Here is a 20,554-nt window from a genome sequence, read left to right on the forward strand (position 1 = left end):
GGTTAGAGTGTCCGCCCTGAGATCGGTTATGATTCCACCGCTGCTGCCCACAGCTCCCATGAATTTATGATGGGTCTACTGAAAATGTGACCAAATCTGCTGGGTCAAAAGTATACATACAGCAATGTTAATATTTGGTTACATGTCCCTTGGTAAGTTTCACTGCAATAAGGCGCTTTTGGTAGCCATCCACAAGCTTCTGGCAAGCTTCTGGTTTAATTTTTGACCACTCCTCTTGACAAAATTGGTGCAGTTCAGCTAAATTTGTTGGTTTTCTGACATGGACTTGTTTCTTGAGCATTGTCCACACGAAGAAGAAAAACAAAAATTGAGCTGTTTGGCCACAATACCCAGCAATATATTTGGAGGAAAAAAGGTGAGGCCTTTAATCCCAGGAACACCAGACCTACCATCAAGCATGGTGGTGGTAGTATTGTGCTCTGGGCCTGTTTTGCTGCCAATGGAACTGGTGCTTTACAGAGAGTAAATGGGACAATGAAAAAGGAGGATTACCTCCAAATTCTTCAGGACTTTGGGAAGGCCATTATAAAACCTTTATTCTAGCCTGATTTAGCCATTTCTTTACCACTTTTGATGTGTGTTTGGGGGGTCATTGTCCTGTTGGAACACCCAACTGCGCCCAAGACCCAACCTCCGGGTTGTCCTGAAGAATTTGGAGGTAATCCTCCTTTTTCATTGTCCAATTTACTCTCTGTAAAGCACCAGTTCCATTGGCAGCAAAACAGGCCCAGAGCATAATACTACCACCACCATGCTTGACGGTAGGAGTGGTGTTCCTGGGATTGAAGGCCTCACCTTTTTTTCCTCCAAACATATTGCTGGGTATTGTGGCCAAACAGCTCAATTTTTGTTTTTCTTTCCAAAGTCCTGACGTGTGGACAATGGTCAAGAAACAAGTCCATGTCAGAAAACCAACAAATTTAGCTGAATTGCACCAATTTTGTCAAGAGGAGTGGTCAAAAATTCATACAGAAGCTTGCCAGAAGCTTGTGGATGGCTACCAAAAGCGCCTTATTGCAGTGAAACTTGCCAAGGGACATGTAACCAAATATTAACATTGCTGTATGTCAGTGACGTGCGGTCACTAGAGGCAGGTGAGGCGGGGCCTCACCTGCCATCATGGAAAGAAAAAAAATTTAAAAAGAAAACAAATTAATTAAATTGTTAAATGTATTCAGTGATTATACTACAAAGTTATTTTCCATTTAACTTCACCAGTTTTCGATTATTTTTAAATAATTATTATTTTTATTTTAAATCGCTGAATTTTAAAATTTGCCGTTCATATACTGAGAAGAGACGGTGCGGTGATCAGCAGCCAGTTGAGGCACGTCACTCAGTTGTGCCTCACCATGGATTTCGGACTCGGCTAACTGCTGGCCTGCTGTGCAGTGAGACCGTATTGCTATATGAACTATATTATACATTTCCATAGTTTAGTTAGCTAAAGTATATATTGTACAGTGTATTTTGTCAACAACTGTATGTGTGTAAAGTATTTCTTGTGCTGAGCAATCAAAAAACTGCTGCGAAGACGCACTGTGTGAGGCTCGCAGTAATCCCGCCTCCTGGTGCCGGTTAATGCACCCCCGCGCAGAATGCACCCCCCGACGGGAGCGCCACACCAACCAAAGCACACGCCCAAACCCTCCACGTGCAAGACCGAATCCACCCAAAAAAAGTCACTTAACAAGAAGCCAAAAAGTGCAAAAACAACAATGCTCGCGCTGGAGGAGCCGTGAACGACTGCAGGGACACAACATTAGGTACACCTGCAGACTGCAGCACGGATTTCATATTTCATTCATTCACAACTCCTCCAACACAAACACCACTGTTCCCGCACTTATAAGTAAAGGTAAGACCATAATAAAGTTTTTTTAATTAAATGTGCTTTTTTGTGTGCTACAGTTTGTATGTGTAAAGTTAAAGTTAAGTTAAAGTACCAATGATTGTCACACACACACTAGGTGTGGTGAAGTTTGTCCTCTGCATTTGACCCATCCCCTTGATCACCCCCTGGGAGGTGAGGGGAGCAGTGGGCAGCAGCGCTGCCGCGCCCGGGAATAATTTTTGGTGATTTAACCCCCAATTTCAACCCTTGATGCTGCTAAGCAGGGAAGAATGCTGGTATGAGCTTTTAAACATAACCCGTTAACTGCTGCCAATCAAATGGTGAATAAGATACTCTTTAGGGTTCATATGTTTGTAAATCTGACTGTGATGAAGTCAGTGCCTCACCAGCCATGAACCTCACCGCACGTCACTGCTGTATGTATACTTTTGACCCTGCAGATTTGGTCACATTTTCAGTAGACCCATAATAAATTTATAAAAAAACCAAACTTCATGAATGTTTTTTGTGGAAAAAAACAAGTATGTGCTCCAATCACTCTATCACAAAAAATAAGAGTTGTAGGAATGATTGGAAACTCAAGACAGCCATGACATTATGTTCCTTACAAGTGTATGTCAACTTTTGACCACGACTGTATGTCTGCTCTTAAACAGGTCTGTGCTGAAAATGTAATGTGTTGTACTTTTTAAGTGCAAATACAATAAAAAGCTATCCTATCCTGTCCTACAATCAATATGTATAATAAAGTCATTCTTATCAGGATGGGTATTGGACTAAATCTACTTGATCTATAATGGGGCTTAATTTTCCCTAACTTTTTGCTTTACCTCAAGTGGTAGGTGAATTTTTATAAATATCATATGCATTTAAAATCTTTACAAGCTTGCCACACAGCTTCAACACACATTTATAAACACTTACTTTGCTCTTATTACACTTTATACCAGGGGTCACCAACGCGGTGCCCGCGGGCACCAGGTAGCCCGTAAGGACCAGATGAGTCGTCCGCTGGCCTGTTCTAAAAATAGCTCAAATAGCAGCACTTACCAGTGAGCTGCCTCTATTTTTTAAATTTTAAGTATTTACTAGCAAGCTGGTCTCGCTTTGCTCGACATTTTTAATTCTAAGAGAGACAAAACTCAAATAGAATTTGAAAATCCAAGAAAATATTTTAAAGACTTGGTCTTCACTAACCGACAAAGAAACAGATAACAGATTTGGTGTCCAGTTCAAAGTGTGACATGATTTATTTGAAAATTTGAGAGTTGACTTTTGTATTTTACATGATTTGTTAAAAAAATGTTAGTGGCTAGCTAGTTAAAATGGGATATTGTGATTTCACAAGACTGTCTTAGAAGTGATCATTTGAAAATGTTCAATTTGAAAAATGTGCACTTAGAGAAAATATAAAAATAAAGTGTTGCATATTGATATTTATCTGTTTCTATATATATTTATTGTGAGAAATCATTAAGATGATCAGTGTTTCCACAAAGATAAATATCATTAATTATTAATAATAACATAGAGTTAAAGGTAAATTGAGCAAATTGGCTATTTCTGGCCATTTATTTAAGTGTGTATCAAACTGGTAGCCCCTGCGATGAGGTGGCGACTTGTCCAGGGTGTACCCCGCCTTCCGCCCGATTGTAGCTGAGATAGGCTCCAGCGTCCCCCCGCGACCCAAAGGGAATAAACGGTAGAAAATGGATGGATGGAAACTGGTCGCCCTTCGCATTAATCAGTACCCAATAAGTACCGTATTTTTCGGACTATAAGTCGCAGTTTTTTTCATAGTTTGTGCGATTTATATATGTTTTTTTCCTTCTTTATTATGCATTTTCGGCAGGTGCAACTTATACTCCGGTGCGACTTACACTCCGAAAAATACGGTAGCTCTTGGTTTCAAAAAGGTTGGTGACCCCTGCTTTAAACACTCTAAAACGTACGTTTTAACAAACAACTCAATGGTACGAGGGAGCACTGTATTACTGTTTAGGTCTTCAGTGATTGGAGAAGTGTAGTTTTCTTGAACACACACACAACTAATGAAGTACACAGTCTTAACTTGTAGTTTACAAGTGAGATGCATTGTTTTTCCTCTTATTAGAATACTTATTTTTGAAACATCCTCAGCAACTGTGTAACAACACAATGCCAAATTGACTATGCAGCCACTAATGCCAAAAACCATTATACTTTTTTTTCCCCCTGCTCTAGTCTGGTAATGTTCACTTATGATTTTAATCATGATAGCAAAAGCTCAAGACGGATATATTGTCTGTATTCCCAACGCGGGAGACTAAAATATGCCCATGGCTGCAGTATTTGGGCAATTGTCTGTTTACTACAGTGACGTGCAGTCAGGGGAGGCAGGTGAGGCGGGGCCTCACGTGCCATCATGGAAAGAAAAAAAATGTAAAAAGAAAAAAAATTAATTAAATTGTTATATGTATCCAGTGATTATACTATAAAGTTATTTTTCATTTAACTTCACCAGTTTTAGATTATTTTCATTCAAAATCGCCGAATTTTCACATCAAATACTGAGAAGAGACTTGCGGTGAGTCAGCAGCCAGTTGAGACTCGCCATGGATTGCGCAATGACTCGGCTAACTGCTGGCCTGCTGTGCAGTGAGACCGTATTGCTATATGAATTATATTATACATTTCCATAGTTTAGTTAGCTGAGGTATATAATGTACAGTGTATTTTGTCAACAACTGTATGTGTGTAACGTATTTCTTGTGCTGAGCAATCATAAAACGGCTGCGAAGACGCACTGTGTGAGGCTCGCAGTAATCCCGCCACATGGTGGTAGAGGGCGCTAGTGATCCCAGAGATCATTCTTGCGACTACTCGGCTGCAGAAGAAGTGACAACAAGCAGCGACAGTTAGCGATCGTTTATTGTTTCCTCTTGCCTGGACGTTTAACATTGAGGATTACATATCTAAAATAAAACAGTTTTCTTAACTGGACTTTCAATCGAAGCAGGAGGTAATAATTAAAGGAAGATCTCCATCGAGACAGAGAGACTTTTAAAACTGAAGAAAGATAAGGAAGACTTCTATAAACAAGTTATCGATGCTTTTGTTCAGAAGGAGTGGCGCATGGACTTCATTTATAAGTAAAGGTAAGCCCATAATAATGTTTTTTTTTTAAATAAATGTGCTTTTCTGTGTGTTACAGTTTGTATGTGTAAAGTTAAAGTTAAGTTAAAGTAGCAATGATTGTCACACACACACTAGGTGTGGTGAAATGTGTCCTCTGCATTTGACCCATCCCCTTGATCACCCCCTGGGAGGTGAGGGGAGCAGTGGGCATCATTTTTGGTGATTTAACCCCCAATTCCAACCCTTGATGCTGAGTGCCAAGCAGGGAAGAATGCTGGTAGGATCCTTTAAACATAACCTGTTAACTGCTGCCAATCAAATGGTGAATAAGATACTCTTTAGGGTTCATATGTTTGTAAATCTGACTGTGATGATGTCAGCCATGAACCTCACCGCACGTCACTGGTTTACTATGATGCAATTCGTGTTTTTGAATTCTACATTCCCGTGAAAACAAAACTTTATTTTGGAGAAGATGTTGTATTTAGAACATAACTTGCATCTAATTCATCCGGAGCATGGTAACAGTTGGAGAGCGGCTCAAAAAGGGGCTAAAAGCTCATTTTGTTCAGCACAGACATCATGCCAATTGCATGCAAGATTAATTTCTTATCAGAGCTTGAGGGGCGCATTCATTTGCTTTTAATACATGCTTTTAGTTACAGAGAGCTCACCTGGAATGTTAATTTCCCAGTGTATAAAACTGCATGTTTGGCGGGTGAGTCTTGCTGCAGTGTTTCTGCATTCCGTCGCTATCACGCCTCACACAGGTACGGTCTCTCATTGAGTGCTCTCCAACCCGTACTGATTTCATGGCGCTCTGGCTCGCTTTCTCCACCAGCTTAGAGCCCATTAGTTATGCACCGATGGATCACAAAACCACTGTTTCCCGGAACACGTTTGTAGTGCGCCTATTTGATTTGTATTTTTACCACGCACTGTTTAAGATCGTCCCACCTGTTCAAGGTAGATTACGACCGGAGCTGGCAGGTGCGGTAGCTGAGCGACCACTGGCTCATAGGTTACTGAAAACAAATATGCATTTTGCAGATTTTTGTCAAAAAGTATGTTCTCTTAATGCTGATTATGAACGCAGATCCCGTCTGGCTGACACTGCACTGCAAAAAGTCAGTGTTCAAAAACAAGGGGGAAAAAATACAAAAATTAGGGGTATTTTTTTTTAACTAAGCAAAATTATCTGCCAATAGAACAAGAACATTTGGCTTGTCAAAAATGAGTTAACCTCAATGAACCCAAAAATACCTTTAAATAAGTGTATTCTCACTAATCTCACTTTTCTTGGTAGAAAAAAAAAATGAGACCTTTTTGCTCAATATGTTGAAAAATATTCTTAAATGAAGTAAATGCTAGTGCCATTATCTTGACATAATGATATGCGCTCGGCATTATGTTTCTTGAAACCAGCAAACTTACACTAAAAACTAATTTATTGTTCTTATTGGAAATTCAACAAGGCAACCGCTTGTTACTCTCGGGGTCTCCTAGCCGCTCAGGCAAACAATATGGTCTAAAAATGCATTTTTCCATGGATAAAATGACATCATTGCGCCAAGTGCGTGCTCTGTCAGTCAAATAGTGCGCATATATACAGCCCGGCCCCCGGCCAAAATTTTTTTACTTGTAATTTGGAAGAATTTATCTGAATGCGCATGAACTATTTCTGTTCAAAATTGTTTGAAATGTCACATGTTAAATGTTTAAATATTAACTGTCAGTTTACTGCACTGTGCCAACTGTACTACTATATGAGTATGTATTTTCTATTGTTTCATTGAAAATAAAACAGCAAAGTCCATTTGTCATTTGTTTTAATTATGAGACATAATTATGTCAAAATCAGGATTTTTTTTTTTTATGCTTGAAATAAGAAATTATTACTTTAAAAAAGCAGTTTTATACTTGTGAGTGTTGATGACACAGCTTTACAACACTTGATATTCTAGTTTCAAGCATGTTTTACTCAATATAGGTCATAACATCTCAGCAACAAGCTGTAATATCTTACTGAGATAATTTAGGACCAAAACCCTTAAAACAAGTAAAACACTCTAACATAAAATCTGCTTAATCTGCTTTTCAGACAGAAAATAAGCAAATATCACCCTTATTTGAGATATTTAATCTTACTTAGATTTCAGTTTTTGCAGTGTGTATTCATGTTTAGTCCCCTGACATTTCATTGGGGCAAATAAACTGCATTTATTAGTATTTTAGGTATCATTATTAAGTAACGCTATCACTGGAGGATGAGACATGTTGCACACTGAGAGCAAGCCAGGAGCAGGCATACTAATTGCTAAGGTGACCGCTTAGCTCGTTTTAAACAACACCAAGAAATAAGTGCTTGGTAAACTTTAAGAAGTGTGGATGGAACCACATTTGGAGAGGATAATGCAGTAGGAAGGGGATTCATACGGCTCTAATCGTCGCGATTTACCTGACACATGAATCATAACGAATCGTATCAAAATGTATTTTCATACTTTTCGGTACTTTTCGGTACTTTTCTAAATAAAGGGGACCACATTGCATTATTGGCTTTATTTTAACAAAAAATCGTACGGTACATTCAACCTATTGTTATTCTTATTGCTAGTTTGTTCTTAAAAAAAAGTTAAAGTTAAGTACCACTGATAGTCACAGTGAGCAGCGGTGGCTACGCTCGGGAATCATTTGGTGATTTATAGTGAACATACGAGATAACTTGTCTTTTATCAGTAAGTAAGAATATAAAGACTCCTAATTTAGTCTGCTGACATATGCAGTAACATTTTGTGTCATTTTCCATTCTATTATTTTGTCAAAATTATTAAGGACAAGTGGTAGAAAATGAATGATTAATCTAGTTGTTCATTTACTGTTAATATCTGCTTACGTTCTCTCTTAACATGTTCTATCTACACTTCTGTTAAAATGTAATAATCACTTATTTTTCTGTTGTTTGGATACTTTACATTAGTTTTGGATGATAACACAAATTTGGGTATCAATCCAATACCAAGTCGTTACAGGATCATACATTGGTCATATTCATAGTCCTCATGTGTCCAGGGACATATTTTCTGAGTTTATAAACGTAATATACATTTTTAAAAAACGAAAGAAGATTTTGTTATGCCAAAAAATATTGATGTAATCATAGTAGTATCGACTAGATACGCTCTTGTACTTGGTATCATTACAGTGGATGTTAGGTGTAGATCCACCAATGGTGTTTGTTTACATTTTGACGCCGGTGAGCTACGGTGTGTAGTGAAACATGTTTAGCTATTCCTCGTCCTGCAGGGATGATACTTGTAAGAAACGTACTTTATTTGTCGCCATGGAGGCGAGGATTAGTGATTTAGAAGTAGCTAAAACACTGCCGACTGCGGATGGACTTTAGCCGCTAGCTAGCTAAACATTTTTTAAAACACCTCTTCCTGAGGGCGTTTCAGTGTTATAACTTCACCTTTATCGTTAGTTTTTAAGGCAAAATGCGTCCGTTCTCCGTTTTCTGTCTACACACTGTGTCTGCTTATAAGTACCGTATTTTTCGGACTATAAGTCGCAGTTTTTTTCATAGTTTGGCCGGGGGTGCGACTTATACTCAGGAGCGACTTATGTGTGAAATTGTTAACACATTACTGTAAAATATCATAAAATATTATTTAGCTCATTCACGTAAGAGACTAGATGTATAAGATTTCATGGGATTTAGCGATTAGGAGTGACAGATTGTTTGGTAAACGTATAGCATGTTCTATATGTTATAGTTATTTGAATGACTCTTACCATAATATGTTACGTTAACATACCAGGCACCTTCTCAGTTGGTTATTTATGCCTCATATAACGTACACTTATTCAGCCTGTTGTTCACTATTCTTTATTTATTTTAAATTGCCTTTCAAATGTCTATTCTTGGTGTTAAGTTTTATCAAATAGATTTGCCCAACAAATGCGACTTATATATGTTTTTTTCTTTCTTTATTATGCATTTTCGGCCGGTGCGACTTATATTTCGGAGCGACTTATACTCCGAAAAATACGGTGTTCTGTGTTTGTGTGATTGTGGGGCTGGGGACCGGTACTTTTTAGAGGCGGTATAGTACCGAATATGAATCATTAGTATTGCGGTACTATACTAATATCGGTATACCGTACAACACTCGCTGTGACATAGCAAAATGTGGAAAATGTGGTGCACTGTGAATACTTTCCAGATGCACTACATGCTAAGTAAAACTATGTCAGCCAAAGACAAATACAACAAGTAAAGTCAAGTAGATTTAAACACTGCAATTTTTCAACTGTCAACAATGAAAATTAACAATTCTTTTTTTGCAGAAAATTAAGCATATCTGAATTTTTATGGTAGAATTAACGATATTTTAGACTACTCACGGTGTCTCAAGCTGTGGAAGGAGGCGTGCAGACTGCCGGCCAGACGCTATCTCATGGGTGTCAAACTCTGGCCCGCGGGCCAAATTTGGCCCACCTTGTATTTTCATTTGGCCCTTGAGACAATATCAAATTAACATTAGATCTGGCCCACCGGTATTATACAGCGGCGTTGCCGCTGTAACACCGCATTCACCGCTAATACTCATACTTGCCAACCCTCCCGATTTTCAGTGCCCCTCTCGAAAGTCTCCCGGGGCAACCATTCTCCCGATTTCCACCCGAACAACAATATTGGGGGTGTGCCTTAAAGGCACTGCCTTTAGCGTCCTCTACAACCTGTCGTCATGTCCGCTTTTCCTCCATACAAACAGTGTGCCGGCCCCTGTCACATGATATATGCGGCTTCTACACACACATAAGTGAATGCAATGCATACTTGATCAACAGCCATAGAGGTCACACTGAGGGTGGCCGCATAAACAACTTTGACACTGTTACAAATATGCGCCACACTGTGAAACAACACCAAAAAAGAATGACAAATACATTTTAGGAGAACATCCGCACCGCAACACAACATAAATACAACAGAACAAATACCCAGAATCCCATGCAGCCCTAATATACAATATACAATACACAATATACACCCCCCGCTACCACCAAACCCCGCCCACCTGAGTCCTGACATTAATGAACTAGCATCCCAGAAAAGATGCCAGGTATCTGGCTTGGGCACATCAGATTATACTGAGCAGTAAAAAGGCCTGAATGGTTGATTTATTCATTGTTATTTTATTTTCAAATGTATTAGCCTGTGGAAAAAGTTAATGTTGATATTTACCTCAGAAGGCTGCAAATAGAAAAGAGGCATTCAATTTTTCATTTAAATGTCATTTAATATACCATTGATGTTTTTCCGTTTGTTTTTTGAAAGTTGATTTTGCACTATTAAGTTATATAAGCGTTGCTTGTTCCATATTCAGTGTTAAAGCAAATCCGTCTAGCAAACTGAGCAATAATTAACGTTTTATTCATGCACTTTCTCTTGCTACTTCAAGGCTTGAATGTTTGATTCATTCATTATTGTTATTTTATTTTCAAATTTATTATTAGCCTGTGGAAAAAGTTTATTTTGATATTTACCTCAGAAGGCTGCAAATAGAAAATAAGCATTACATTTTTTTTCAAATGTTATTTGATATGCCATTGATATTTTTTAATTATTATTATAATTATTTTAACCTCGATTTTGCATGTCACTATGAAGTTATATAAGCCTTGCTTGTTCAATATTCAATGCAAAACTTGTTTGGGTCCCTATTAAAAGGTTCATTTGTTCAACCTTGGCCCGCGGCTTTGTTCAGTTTGAAAATTTGGCCCACTCTGTATTTGAGTTTGACACCCCTGCGCTATCTCATCATGCGATGCATGGAAAACATTTATTTCATGTTAAGTTAATAATAGCATATTTCATTATGATAGGCAGTGTTAGTTTGTTAGTTACCTGCGGTATCAATAGCAGACGACTTGCTGACTTTGACGCCGCAGCTGGTGGTGATTCACTTGCGTCTTGAATGTCTTGAACGTTGAACGCGTCATCAATCACCTGCTGTGTCTGCTAATGTTTCTGGCGGTAATTTGTCAATGTGATGCTATATCCACTTTGCAAGTATTGCAAGTTTCCCTGCTGTCTTCCTTTCTCGTGAAAAATTATAATGTTTGCGCTGCTGATTGGTACCGTGCGCGCCAACAGGCATCGATGAGAGAATCGCTAACAAAACTGTCAAATGCAGTGGTGTGTCGTTAGGGCCAGCAAGGCCTTCTCTGCTGGCCTAACACAAATTATGGTCATATAGATTAATACAAGCTCATTTGAATCTACTTTCCATAAAGTATTTATCATATTCTCTTCATGTCTTATTAGGCTCCAGTGTTGCTTGTTTTTACAAACCCCGTTTCCATATGAGTTGGGAAATTGTGTTAGATGTAAATATAAACGGAATACAATGATTTGCAAATCATTTTCAACCCATATTCAGTTGAATATGCTACAAAGACAACATATTTGATGTTCAAACTGATAAACTTTTTTTTTTTTTTCAAATATTTATTAACTTTAGAATTTGATGCCAGCAACACGTGACAAAGAAGTTGGGAAAGGTGGCAATAAATACTGATAAAGTTGAGGAATGCTCATCAAACACTTATTTGGAACATCCCACAGGTGTGCAGGCTAATTGGGAACAGGTGGGTGCCATAATTGGGTATAAAAACAGCTTCCCAAAAAATGCTCGGTCTTTCACAAGAAAGGATGGGGCGAGGTACACCCCTTTGTCCACAACTGCGTGAGCAAATAGTCAAACAGTTTAAGAACAACGTTTCTCAAAGTGCAATTGCAAGAAATTTAGGGATTTCAACATCTACGGTCCATAATATCATCAAAAGGTTCAGAGAATCTGGAGAAATCACTCCACGAAAGCAGCATGGCCGGAAACCAACATTGAATGAGCGTGACCTTCGATCCCTCAGACGGCATTGTATCAAAAACCGACATCAATCTCTAAAGGATATCACCACATGGGCTCAGGAACACTTCAGAGAACCACTGTCACTAAATACAGTTTGTCGCTACATCTGTAAGTGCAAGTTAAAGCTCTACTATGCAAAGCGAAAGCCATTTATCAACAGCATCCAGAAACGCCGCCGGCTTTTCTGGGCCCGAGGTCAACTAAGATGGACTCATGCAAAGTGGAAAAGTGTTCTGTGGTCTGACGAGTCCGCATTTCAAATTGTTTTTGGAAATATTCGACATCGTGTCAGCCGGACCAAAGGGGAAGCGAACCATCCAGACTGTTATCGACGCAAAGTTCAAAAACCAGCATCTGTGATTGTATGGGGGTGCATTAGTGCCCAAGGCATGGGTAACTTACACATCTGTCACATCATTAATGCTGAATGGTACATACAGGTTTTGGAACAACATATGCTGCCATCTAAGCGCCGTCTTTTTCATGGACGCCCCTGCTTATTTCGGCAAGACAGGGCCAAGCCACATTCAGCACGTGTAATAACAGCGTGGCTTCGTAAAAAAAGAGTGCGGGTACTTTCCTGGGCCACCTTCAGTCCAGACCTGTCTCCCATCGAAAATGTGTGGCGCATTATGAAGCGTAAAATACGACAGCGGAGACCCCGGACTGTTGACCGACTTGTTGACAGTAGCTCATTGTAGAGGTTGCCCTCTAGTGGGTTCCTCGAACCACCACACACTGCCACGAGAGCCCGGATTTCAGGGTACAGCACTGTTTTATTTTCATAAATCATGCCAGCCTTTTGCTTTCCAGCCAAATGTCTCTTGTCTCAGTCCGTCTCTCTCTCTCTCTGGCTCCCACTATAACTGCCGTGTCTCGTTCCGGCTGCTGCTAATAAAGGCGACAGGTGATTAGATAACAAGGCCCACCTGGGCCATCCACTCACCTGTCGCTGTCTTCGAGGCCGGTCCCTGCACACCCCGTTCCGTGGCAGGCCCTCAGACCACGCTCCCCTCCACACCCATCTAGGTAGCCTTACGCTAAACGTGACTGTGATTGGATTTTCACTGGTCATTCCCAAATGAGAATCCCATCACAAGTTGTAATTTGTGAAAAGCAGGAAGGGGCACCGGAGCCAACAGATAAATAATTGGTTCTCACTTTTTTAACTCACAAAAAAAGTTCAAATATTTTATTTATGTATTTTTACACATTTAATATGTTCTTTACAATTATTTCAGTTTTGACAGTACTACGTAAGGTATGTTTTAAATGCTGATGCGGGTTCATTGATTTTTAACCCTCGTGTAATGTTCATGTTGTTGTTACTCAGCCAGCGTTTGTGGGTCTGATGGACCCGTTGAATTTTGTGGCTTTTAATGACTCTCAATCAAACACTTTTATGTTAAAATACTGAACAGATGTTTACCTTATCCCAATAAACATCCGTTCAGTATTTTAACAGAAAAGTGTTTGATTGTGAGGCATTAAAAGCCACAAAATGCAACGGGTCCATCAGACCCACAAACACTGGCTGAGTAACAACAATATGAACGTTGCACGAAAAAAATTTCTCTGCCAGTTTCTGCATCCCACAGGGATTCTTCTTTTGTGTTTCTGCACCTGCGGTTCCCATACAAAGTTGCAACATTGTTTGTCAACACTGTCTGCTCTCATTTTCTCGCACATTTGACCCTCTGATGTTCTGTGTACCTACAATCTGTCCTCCTCCTGTCTAGACCTGGTGTGTGTGTGTGTGTGTGTGTGTGTGTGTGTGTGTGTGTGTGTGTGTGTGTGTGTGTGTGTGTGTGTGTGTGTGTGTGTGTGTGTGTGTGTGTGGTACACAGAACATCAATTTCCACACTTCTATTAGCCCCGGGTCCAGTGGACCCGGACATCTTTTATGTAATAGAAATGTGTAGGTAGGGGTGTATGGTGTGTGGTCATTAAATATGTATTCTGATATATGTTCTTCGCAGAAAATGAGCCGAGGTCAGCGAGTCTCAGTTTGAAAAATTAATTAGTTGTATCATTTTTCTTTTAATAAAAAATGAAAACGGGTCCCACTGACCCGAACACCACTCAAGGGTAAATATAGCCTGTTTTGTATACTGTTGAGGTGAGTCAATGTCCAGTAGTGCACAAGTGTGTTTCTGTATAGTATTTCTCCAACCGTGGTCATGTGGTGACATAAATTATGTTATTTTGAGGGGTATTTATTAAAATCGGACTAAGTAGGACATGACTGAAATCCTGGTTGGTTGCTATTCTTGTCTTCTCGAAATTATCTTTTGGTTGTTTTTTTAATGTTTACAAACTCAGGCAATAATTCTCTGCACACAGGGGGAATTTCAGGCCAAAAACCAAAGGATTTCAATGAGTAGTAAACAGTAATTTTTTGCTTTTGTTAAGTTATGTGTAAATCTGCCTTTTTTTGGCTGAAACATTGTGGATAGGATAGGATGGGATAGACTTTTATTTATCCCACAATGTGGAAATAATGTGGTTGCAGAGCATATTTTTACATGCGGGAACACTAGAAAAATGTAATGAAAAACTTAAAACAAGCAATAAATAATACATATTTGTATGTAATACAATATAATAAGCGAGTAGTTCAAATATTGTGTTGGTTCTGTGAAGCTGCTAATAGTGCTTGACATAAGCAAATTGAAACATGCACAGTTAATACATATAATCAGTATTGGAATAGGACAGGGGTCGGCAACCCAAACGTTGAAAGAGCCATATTGGACCAAAAATACAAAAACCTAATCTGTCTGGAGCCGCAAAAAATTCAAAGCCGTATATTTGTATTATAATGAAGACAACACATGACGTAAGTGTCTATATTAGCTATAATAGCCTACTATCTAAATTACTTAAAAGTCTTATATAAGTGTTATAATGAAGACAACACCTGACGTATGTGTCTATATTAGCTATAATAGCCTACTATCAAAATGACTATGTGTCGCAGGCTGAAGCAAATCTTCGTTGACGGAAATGTTGAAATGTAATATTTATTCTACACATTTTTACAACATTAGAAACCATTAATAAATCAGAGGTTACTCCGAAGGTGAGATAACTCCTGGAAATGACTGGCTTTTAATGGCCAAAGTTGTGTGTGTCTAAGTAAAAAGAAACGGCAGGCTGTCTTCTTTTAATAGATTTATTACAATCTTTGGCAATCTAGGTAATGTTTGCTGTGGTCTGGAACAACATGGCACTGAAATGCAGCCAATATTACATACATATAATGTATCACGAGACACGCAAAACTAAATTATGTACAAAGAGGATAAAAGTAAAAGATATTAAATGAGCTCAAATATACCAACAAATGAGGCATAATGATGCAATATGTACATACAGCTAGCCTAAATAGCATGTTAGCATTGATTAGCTTGCAGTCATGCTCTGACCAAATATGCATGATTAGCACTCCAACAAGTCAATAACATCAACAAAGTGCACCATTGTGCATCCACGCACAGCATAAAATGTTTGGTGGACAAAATGAGACAAAGAAGGCGTGGAAGATTTTGCATGTAAACTTACTGTTTTCAATCCTTTTTTTTTTAAATGCTCCAGGGAGCCACTAGGGCAGCACTAGAGAGCCGCAAGTCAATAACATCAACAAAGTGCACCATTGTGCATCCACGCACAGCATAAAATGTTTGGTGGACAAAATGAGACAAAGAAGGCGTGGAAGATTTTGCATGTAAACTAACTGTTTTCAATCCTTTTCTAAAAATGCTCCAGGGAGCCATTAGGGCAGCACGAGAGAGCCGCAAGTCAATAACATCAACAAAGTGCACCATTGTGCATCCACGCACAGCATAAAATGTTTGGTGGACAAAATGAGACAAAGAAGGCGTGGAAGATTTTGCATGTAAACAAACTGTTTTCAAGCCTTTTTTAAAAATGCTCCAGGGAGCCACTAGGGCAGCACTAGAAAGCCGCAAGTCAATAACTTCAACAAAGTGCACCATTGTGCATCCACGCACAGCATAAAATGTTTGGTAGACAAAATGAGACAAAGAAGGCGTGGAATATTTTGCATGTAAACAAACTGTTTTCAATCCTTTTTTAAAAATGCTCCAGGGAGCCACTAGGGCAGCGCGAGAGAGCCGCAAGTCAATAACATCAACAAAGTGCACCATTGTGCATCCACGCACAGCATAAAATGTTTGGTGGACAAAATGAGACAAAGAAGGCGTGGAAGATTTTGCATGTAAACAAACAGTTTTCAATCCTTTTTTAAAAATGCTCCAGGGAGCCACTAGGGCAGCACTAGAAAGCCGCAAGTCAATAACATCAACAAAGTGCACCTTTGTGCATCCACGCACAGCATAAAATGTTTGGTGGACAAAATGAGACGAAGAAGGCGTGGAAGATTTTGCATGTAAACAATCTGTTTTCAATCCTTTTTTAAAAATGCTCCAGGGAGCCACTAGGGCAGCGCGAGAGAGCCGCAAGTCAATAACATCAACAAAGTGCACCATTGTGCATCCACGCACAGCATAAAATGTTTGGTGGACAAAATGAGACAAAGAAGGCGTGGAAGATTTTGCATGTAAACAAACAGTTTTCAATCCTTTTTTAAAAATGCTCCAGGGAGCCACTAGGGCAGCACTAGAAAGCCGCAAGTCAATAACATCAACAAAGTGCACCTTTGTGTATCCACGCACAGCATTAAATATTTGGTGGACAAAATGAGACGAAGAAGGCGTGGAAGATTTTGCATGTAAACAAACTGTTTTCAATCCTTTTTTAAAAATGCTCCAGGGAGCCACTAGGGCAGCACTAGAGAGCCGCAAGTCAATAACATCAACAAAGTGCACCTTTCTGCATCCACGCACAGCATAAAATGTTTGGTGGACAAAATGAGACAAAGAAGGCGTGGAAGATTTTGCATGTAAATTAACTGTTTTCAACCCTTTTTTAAAAATGCTCCAGGGAGCCACTAGGGCAGCACTAGAGAGCCGCAAGTCAATAACATCAACAAAGTGCACCTTTGTGCATCCACGCACAGCATAAAATGTTTGGTGGACAAAATGAGACAAAGAAGGCGTGGAAGATTTTGCATGTAAACAAACTGTTTTCAACCCTTTTTTAAAAATGCTCCAGGGAGCCACTAGGGCAGCACTAGAGAGCCGTAAGTCAATAACATCAACAAAGTGCACCATTGTGCATCCACGCACAGCATAAAATGTTTGGTGGACAAAATGAGACAAAGAAGGCGTGGAAGATTTTGCATGTAAACAAACAGTTTTCAATCATTTTTTAAAAATGCTCCAGGGAGCCACTAGGGCAGCACTAGAAAGCCGCAAGTCAATAACATCAACAAAGTGCACCTTTGTGCATCCACGCACAGCATAAAATGTTTGGTGGACAAAATGAGACGAAGAAGGCGTGGAAAATTTTGCATGTAAACAATCTGTTTTCAATCCTTTTTTAAAAATGCTCCAGGGAGCCACTAGGGCAGCACTAGAAAGCCGCAAGTCAATAACGTCAACAAAGTGCACCATTGTGCATCCACGCACAGCATAAAATGTTTGGTGGACAAAATGAGACAAAGAAGGCGTGGAATATTTTGCATGTAAACAAACTGTTTTCAATCCTTTTTTTAAAATGCTCCAGGGAGCCACTAGGGCAGCGCGAGAGAGCCGCAAGTCAATAACATCAACAAAGTGCACCATTGTGCATCCACGCACAGCATAAAATGTTTGGTGGACAAAATGAGACAAAGAAGGCGTGGAAGATTTTGCATGTAAACAAACAGTTTTCAATCATTTTTTAAAAATGCTCCAGGGAGCCACTAGGGCAGCACTAGAAAGCCGCAAGTCAATAACATCAACAAAGTGCACCTTTGTGCATCCACGCACAGCATAAAATGTTTGGTGGACAAAATGAGACGAAGAAGGCGTGGAAGATTTTGCATGTAAACAATCTGTTTTCAATCCTTTTTTAAAAATGCTCCAGGGAGCCACTAGGGCAGCACTAGAAAGCCGCAAGTCAATAACATCAACAAAGTGCACCTTTGTGCATCCACGCACAGCATAAAATGTTTGGTGGACAAAATGAGACGAAGAAGGCGTGGAAGATTTTGCATGTAAACTAACTGTTTTCAACCCTTTTTAAAAAATGCTCCAGGGAGCCACTAGGGCAGCACTAGAGAGCCGCATGCGGTGTAGGATAATCTCATGAATGCATAAAACCCTGATCGGAACGAACTTAGTTTGCAGGGCGGAATTGTTGCACTTTTACTGTATTTGACAATATTTATGCTACAGGAAAGTTGGGAATTATGTGCGTGTCTTGTCAATTTAAAACGCATACGCTTCACATTATTTTTCTTCACTACAGTTTCTTTTCCACGAGTATCTCTTAGGAGGGTATGTTCTTACTGAGGACTTGTTCTCTGATCTCTTCCCTCATCATATCATATCAGCAAGGGGAAAATACACTACAACTGAAGAGAAAAAATACATATCAAACGACCCGGATGAAGGATTACACTGCGCGCAGCATGAGCAACGAGCATGTGCTCATATGATATTGTTCTGCGTGTTTGTCGGACTGAAAACTTCCAGATGTCGGCCTCACAGCTTGAGGGGCTTCAGGCCTGTAGAATGTCCCCGGCAATGTGCAGCGTGCCCGGGAGCAGAGAGCTGCCAGCTGGCCCTGGCTGCCTCTGGCTTCTGGAAGCCCTAGGTACACAAGGGACACGCTCACGGACTCCGTGACACGCACACACGCAGAGATACATATGTGAGAATGCGTACCAATATGTGCAAATTCAAGGTTGGACAAGAATGCTTGCACACACAATACTGCATATACAGTCTCCACAATGACTGGGGACTCCACAATAGCTCATTGTGCAATTACTCAGGCATTTTTGACTGAGCAAGCCATATCTTCCTGGCGTCCCAGGGGGATAATCACCAGCCTAATGCCTGCCTGCATTCAGCCAGTGCGAATATCATCAAAATGCACTTACTATGGCATCCTGTATATATTCAATGTGATGTTTTTGTTGTGTGCAGGGGGAGTAGACGGCACAGACAACAAGTGCGTAGTATAGTTCTACAAACCCCGTTTCCATATGAGTTGGGAAATTGCGTTAAATGTAAATATAAACGGAATACAATGATTTGCAAATCCTTTTCAACCCATATTCAATTGAATGCACTACAAAGACAAGATATTTGATGTTCAAACTCATAAACTTAAGCAAATAATAATTAACTTAGAATTTCATGGCTGCAACACGTGCCAAAGTAGTTGGGAAAGGGCATGTTCACCACTGTGTTACATGGCCTTTCCTTTTAACAACACTCAGTAAACGTTTGGGAACTGAGGAGACACATTTTTTAAGCTTATCAGGTGGAATTCTTTCTCATTCTTGCTTGATGTACAGCTTACGTTGTTCAACAGTCCGGGGGTCTCCGTTGTGGTATTTTAGGCTTCACAATGCGCCACACATTTTCAATGGGAGACAGGTCTGGACTACAGGCAGGCCAGTCTAGTACCCGCACTCTTTTACTATGAAGCCACGTTGATGTAACACGTGGCTTGGCATTGTCTTGCTGAAATAAGCAGGGGCGTCCATGGTAACGTTGCTTGGATGGCAACATATGTTGCTCCAAAACCTGTATGTACCTTTCAGCATTAATGGCACCTTCACACATGTGTAAGTTACCCATGTCTTGGGCACTAATACACCCCCATACCATCACACATGCTGGCTTTTCAACTTTGCGCCTATAACAATCCGGATGGTTCTTTTCCTTAATGGTCCCGAGGACACAAATTCCACAGTTTCCAAAAACAATTTGAAATGTGGACTCATCAGACCACAGAACATTTTTCCACTTTGTATCAGTCCATCTTAGATGAGCTCAGGCCCAGCGAAGCTGACGGCGTTTCTGGGTGTTGTTGATAAACAGTTTTCGCCTTGCATAGGAGAGTTTTAACTTGCACTTACAGATGTAGCAACCGACTGTAGTTACTGACAGTGGGTTTCTGAAGTGTTCCTGAGTCCATGTGGTGATATCCTTTACACACTGATGTCGCTTGTTAATGCAGTACAGCCTGAGGGATCGAAGGTCACGGGGCTTAGCTGCTTACGTGCAGTGATTTCTCCAGATTCTCTGAACCCTTTGATGATATTAAGGACCGTAGATGGTGAAATCCCTAAATTCCTTGCAATAGCTGGTTGAGAGAGGTTTTTCTTAAACTGTTCAACAATTTGCTCACGCATTTATTGACAAAGTGGTGACCCTCGCCCCATCCTTGTTTGTGAATTACTGAGCATTTCATGGAATCTACTTTTATACCCAATCATGGCACCCACCTGTTCCCAATTTGCCTGTTTATCTGTGGGATGTTCCAAATAAGTGTTTGATGAGCATTCCTCAACTTTATCAGTATTTATTGCCACCTTTCTCAACTTCTTTGTCACATGTTGCTGGCATCAAATTCTAAAGTTAATGATTATTTGCAAAAAACAAAACAAAAAAAAGGATCAGTTTGACCATCAAATATGTTGTCTTTGTAGCATATTCAACTGAATATGGGTTGAAAATGATTTGCAAATCATTGTATTCCG

General features: G+C 39.8%; 1 protein-coding gene across 3 annotated transcripts in view; it reads left to right on the forward strand.

The window, feature by feature from the left end:
• The window catches only part of cdh4 (cadherin 4, type 1, R-cadherin (retinal)), a 651,213-nt gene that overhangs the window by 379,765 nt on the left and 250,894 nt on the right, over positions 1-20,554 (forward strand). The gene's annotated exons all lie outside the window — the stretch shown is intronic.

This window comes from Nerophis lumbriciformis, linkage group LG28 (genome assembly GCF_033978685.3).
Source record: "Nerophis lumbriciformis linkage group LG28, RoL_Nlum_v2.1, whole genome shotgun sequence".
In the NCBI taxonomy this organism is placed as follows: Eukaryota; Metazoa; Chordata; class Actinopteri; order Syngnathiformes; family Syngnathidae; genus Nerophis; species Nerophis lumbriciformis.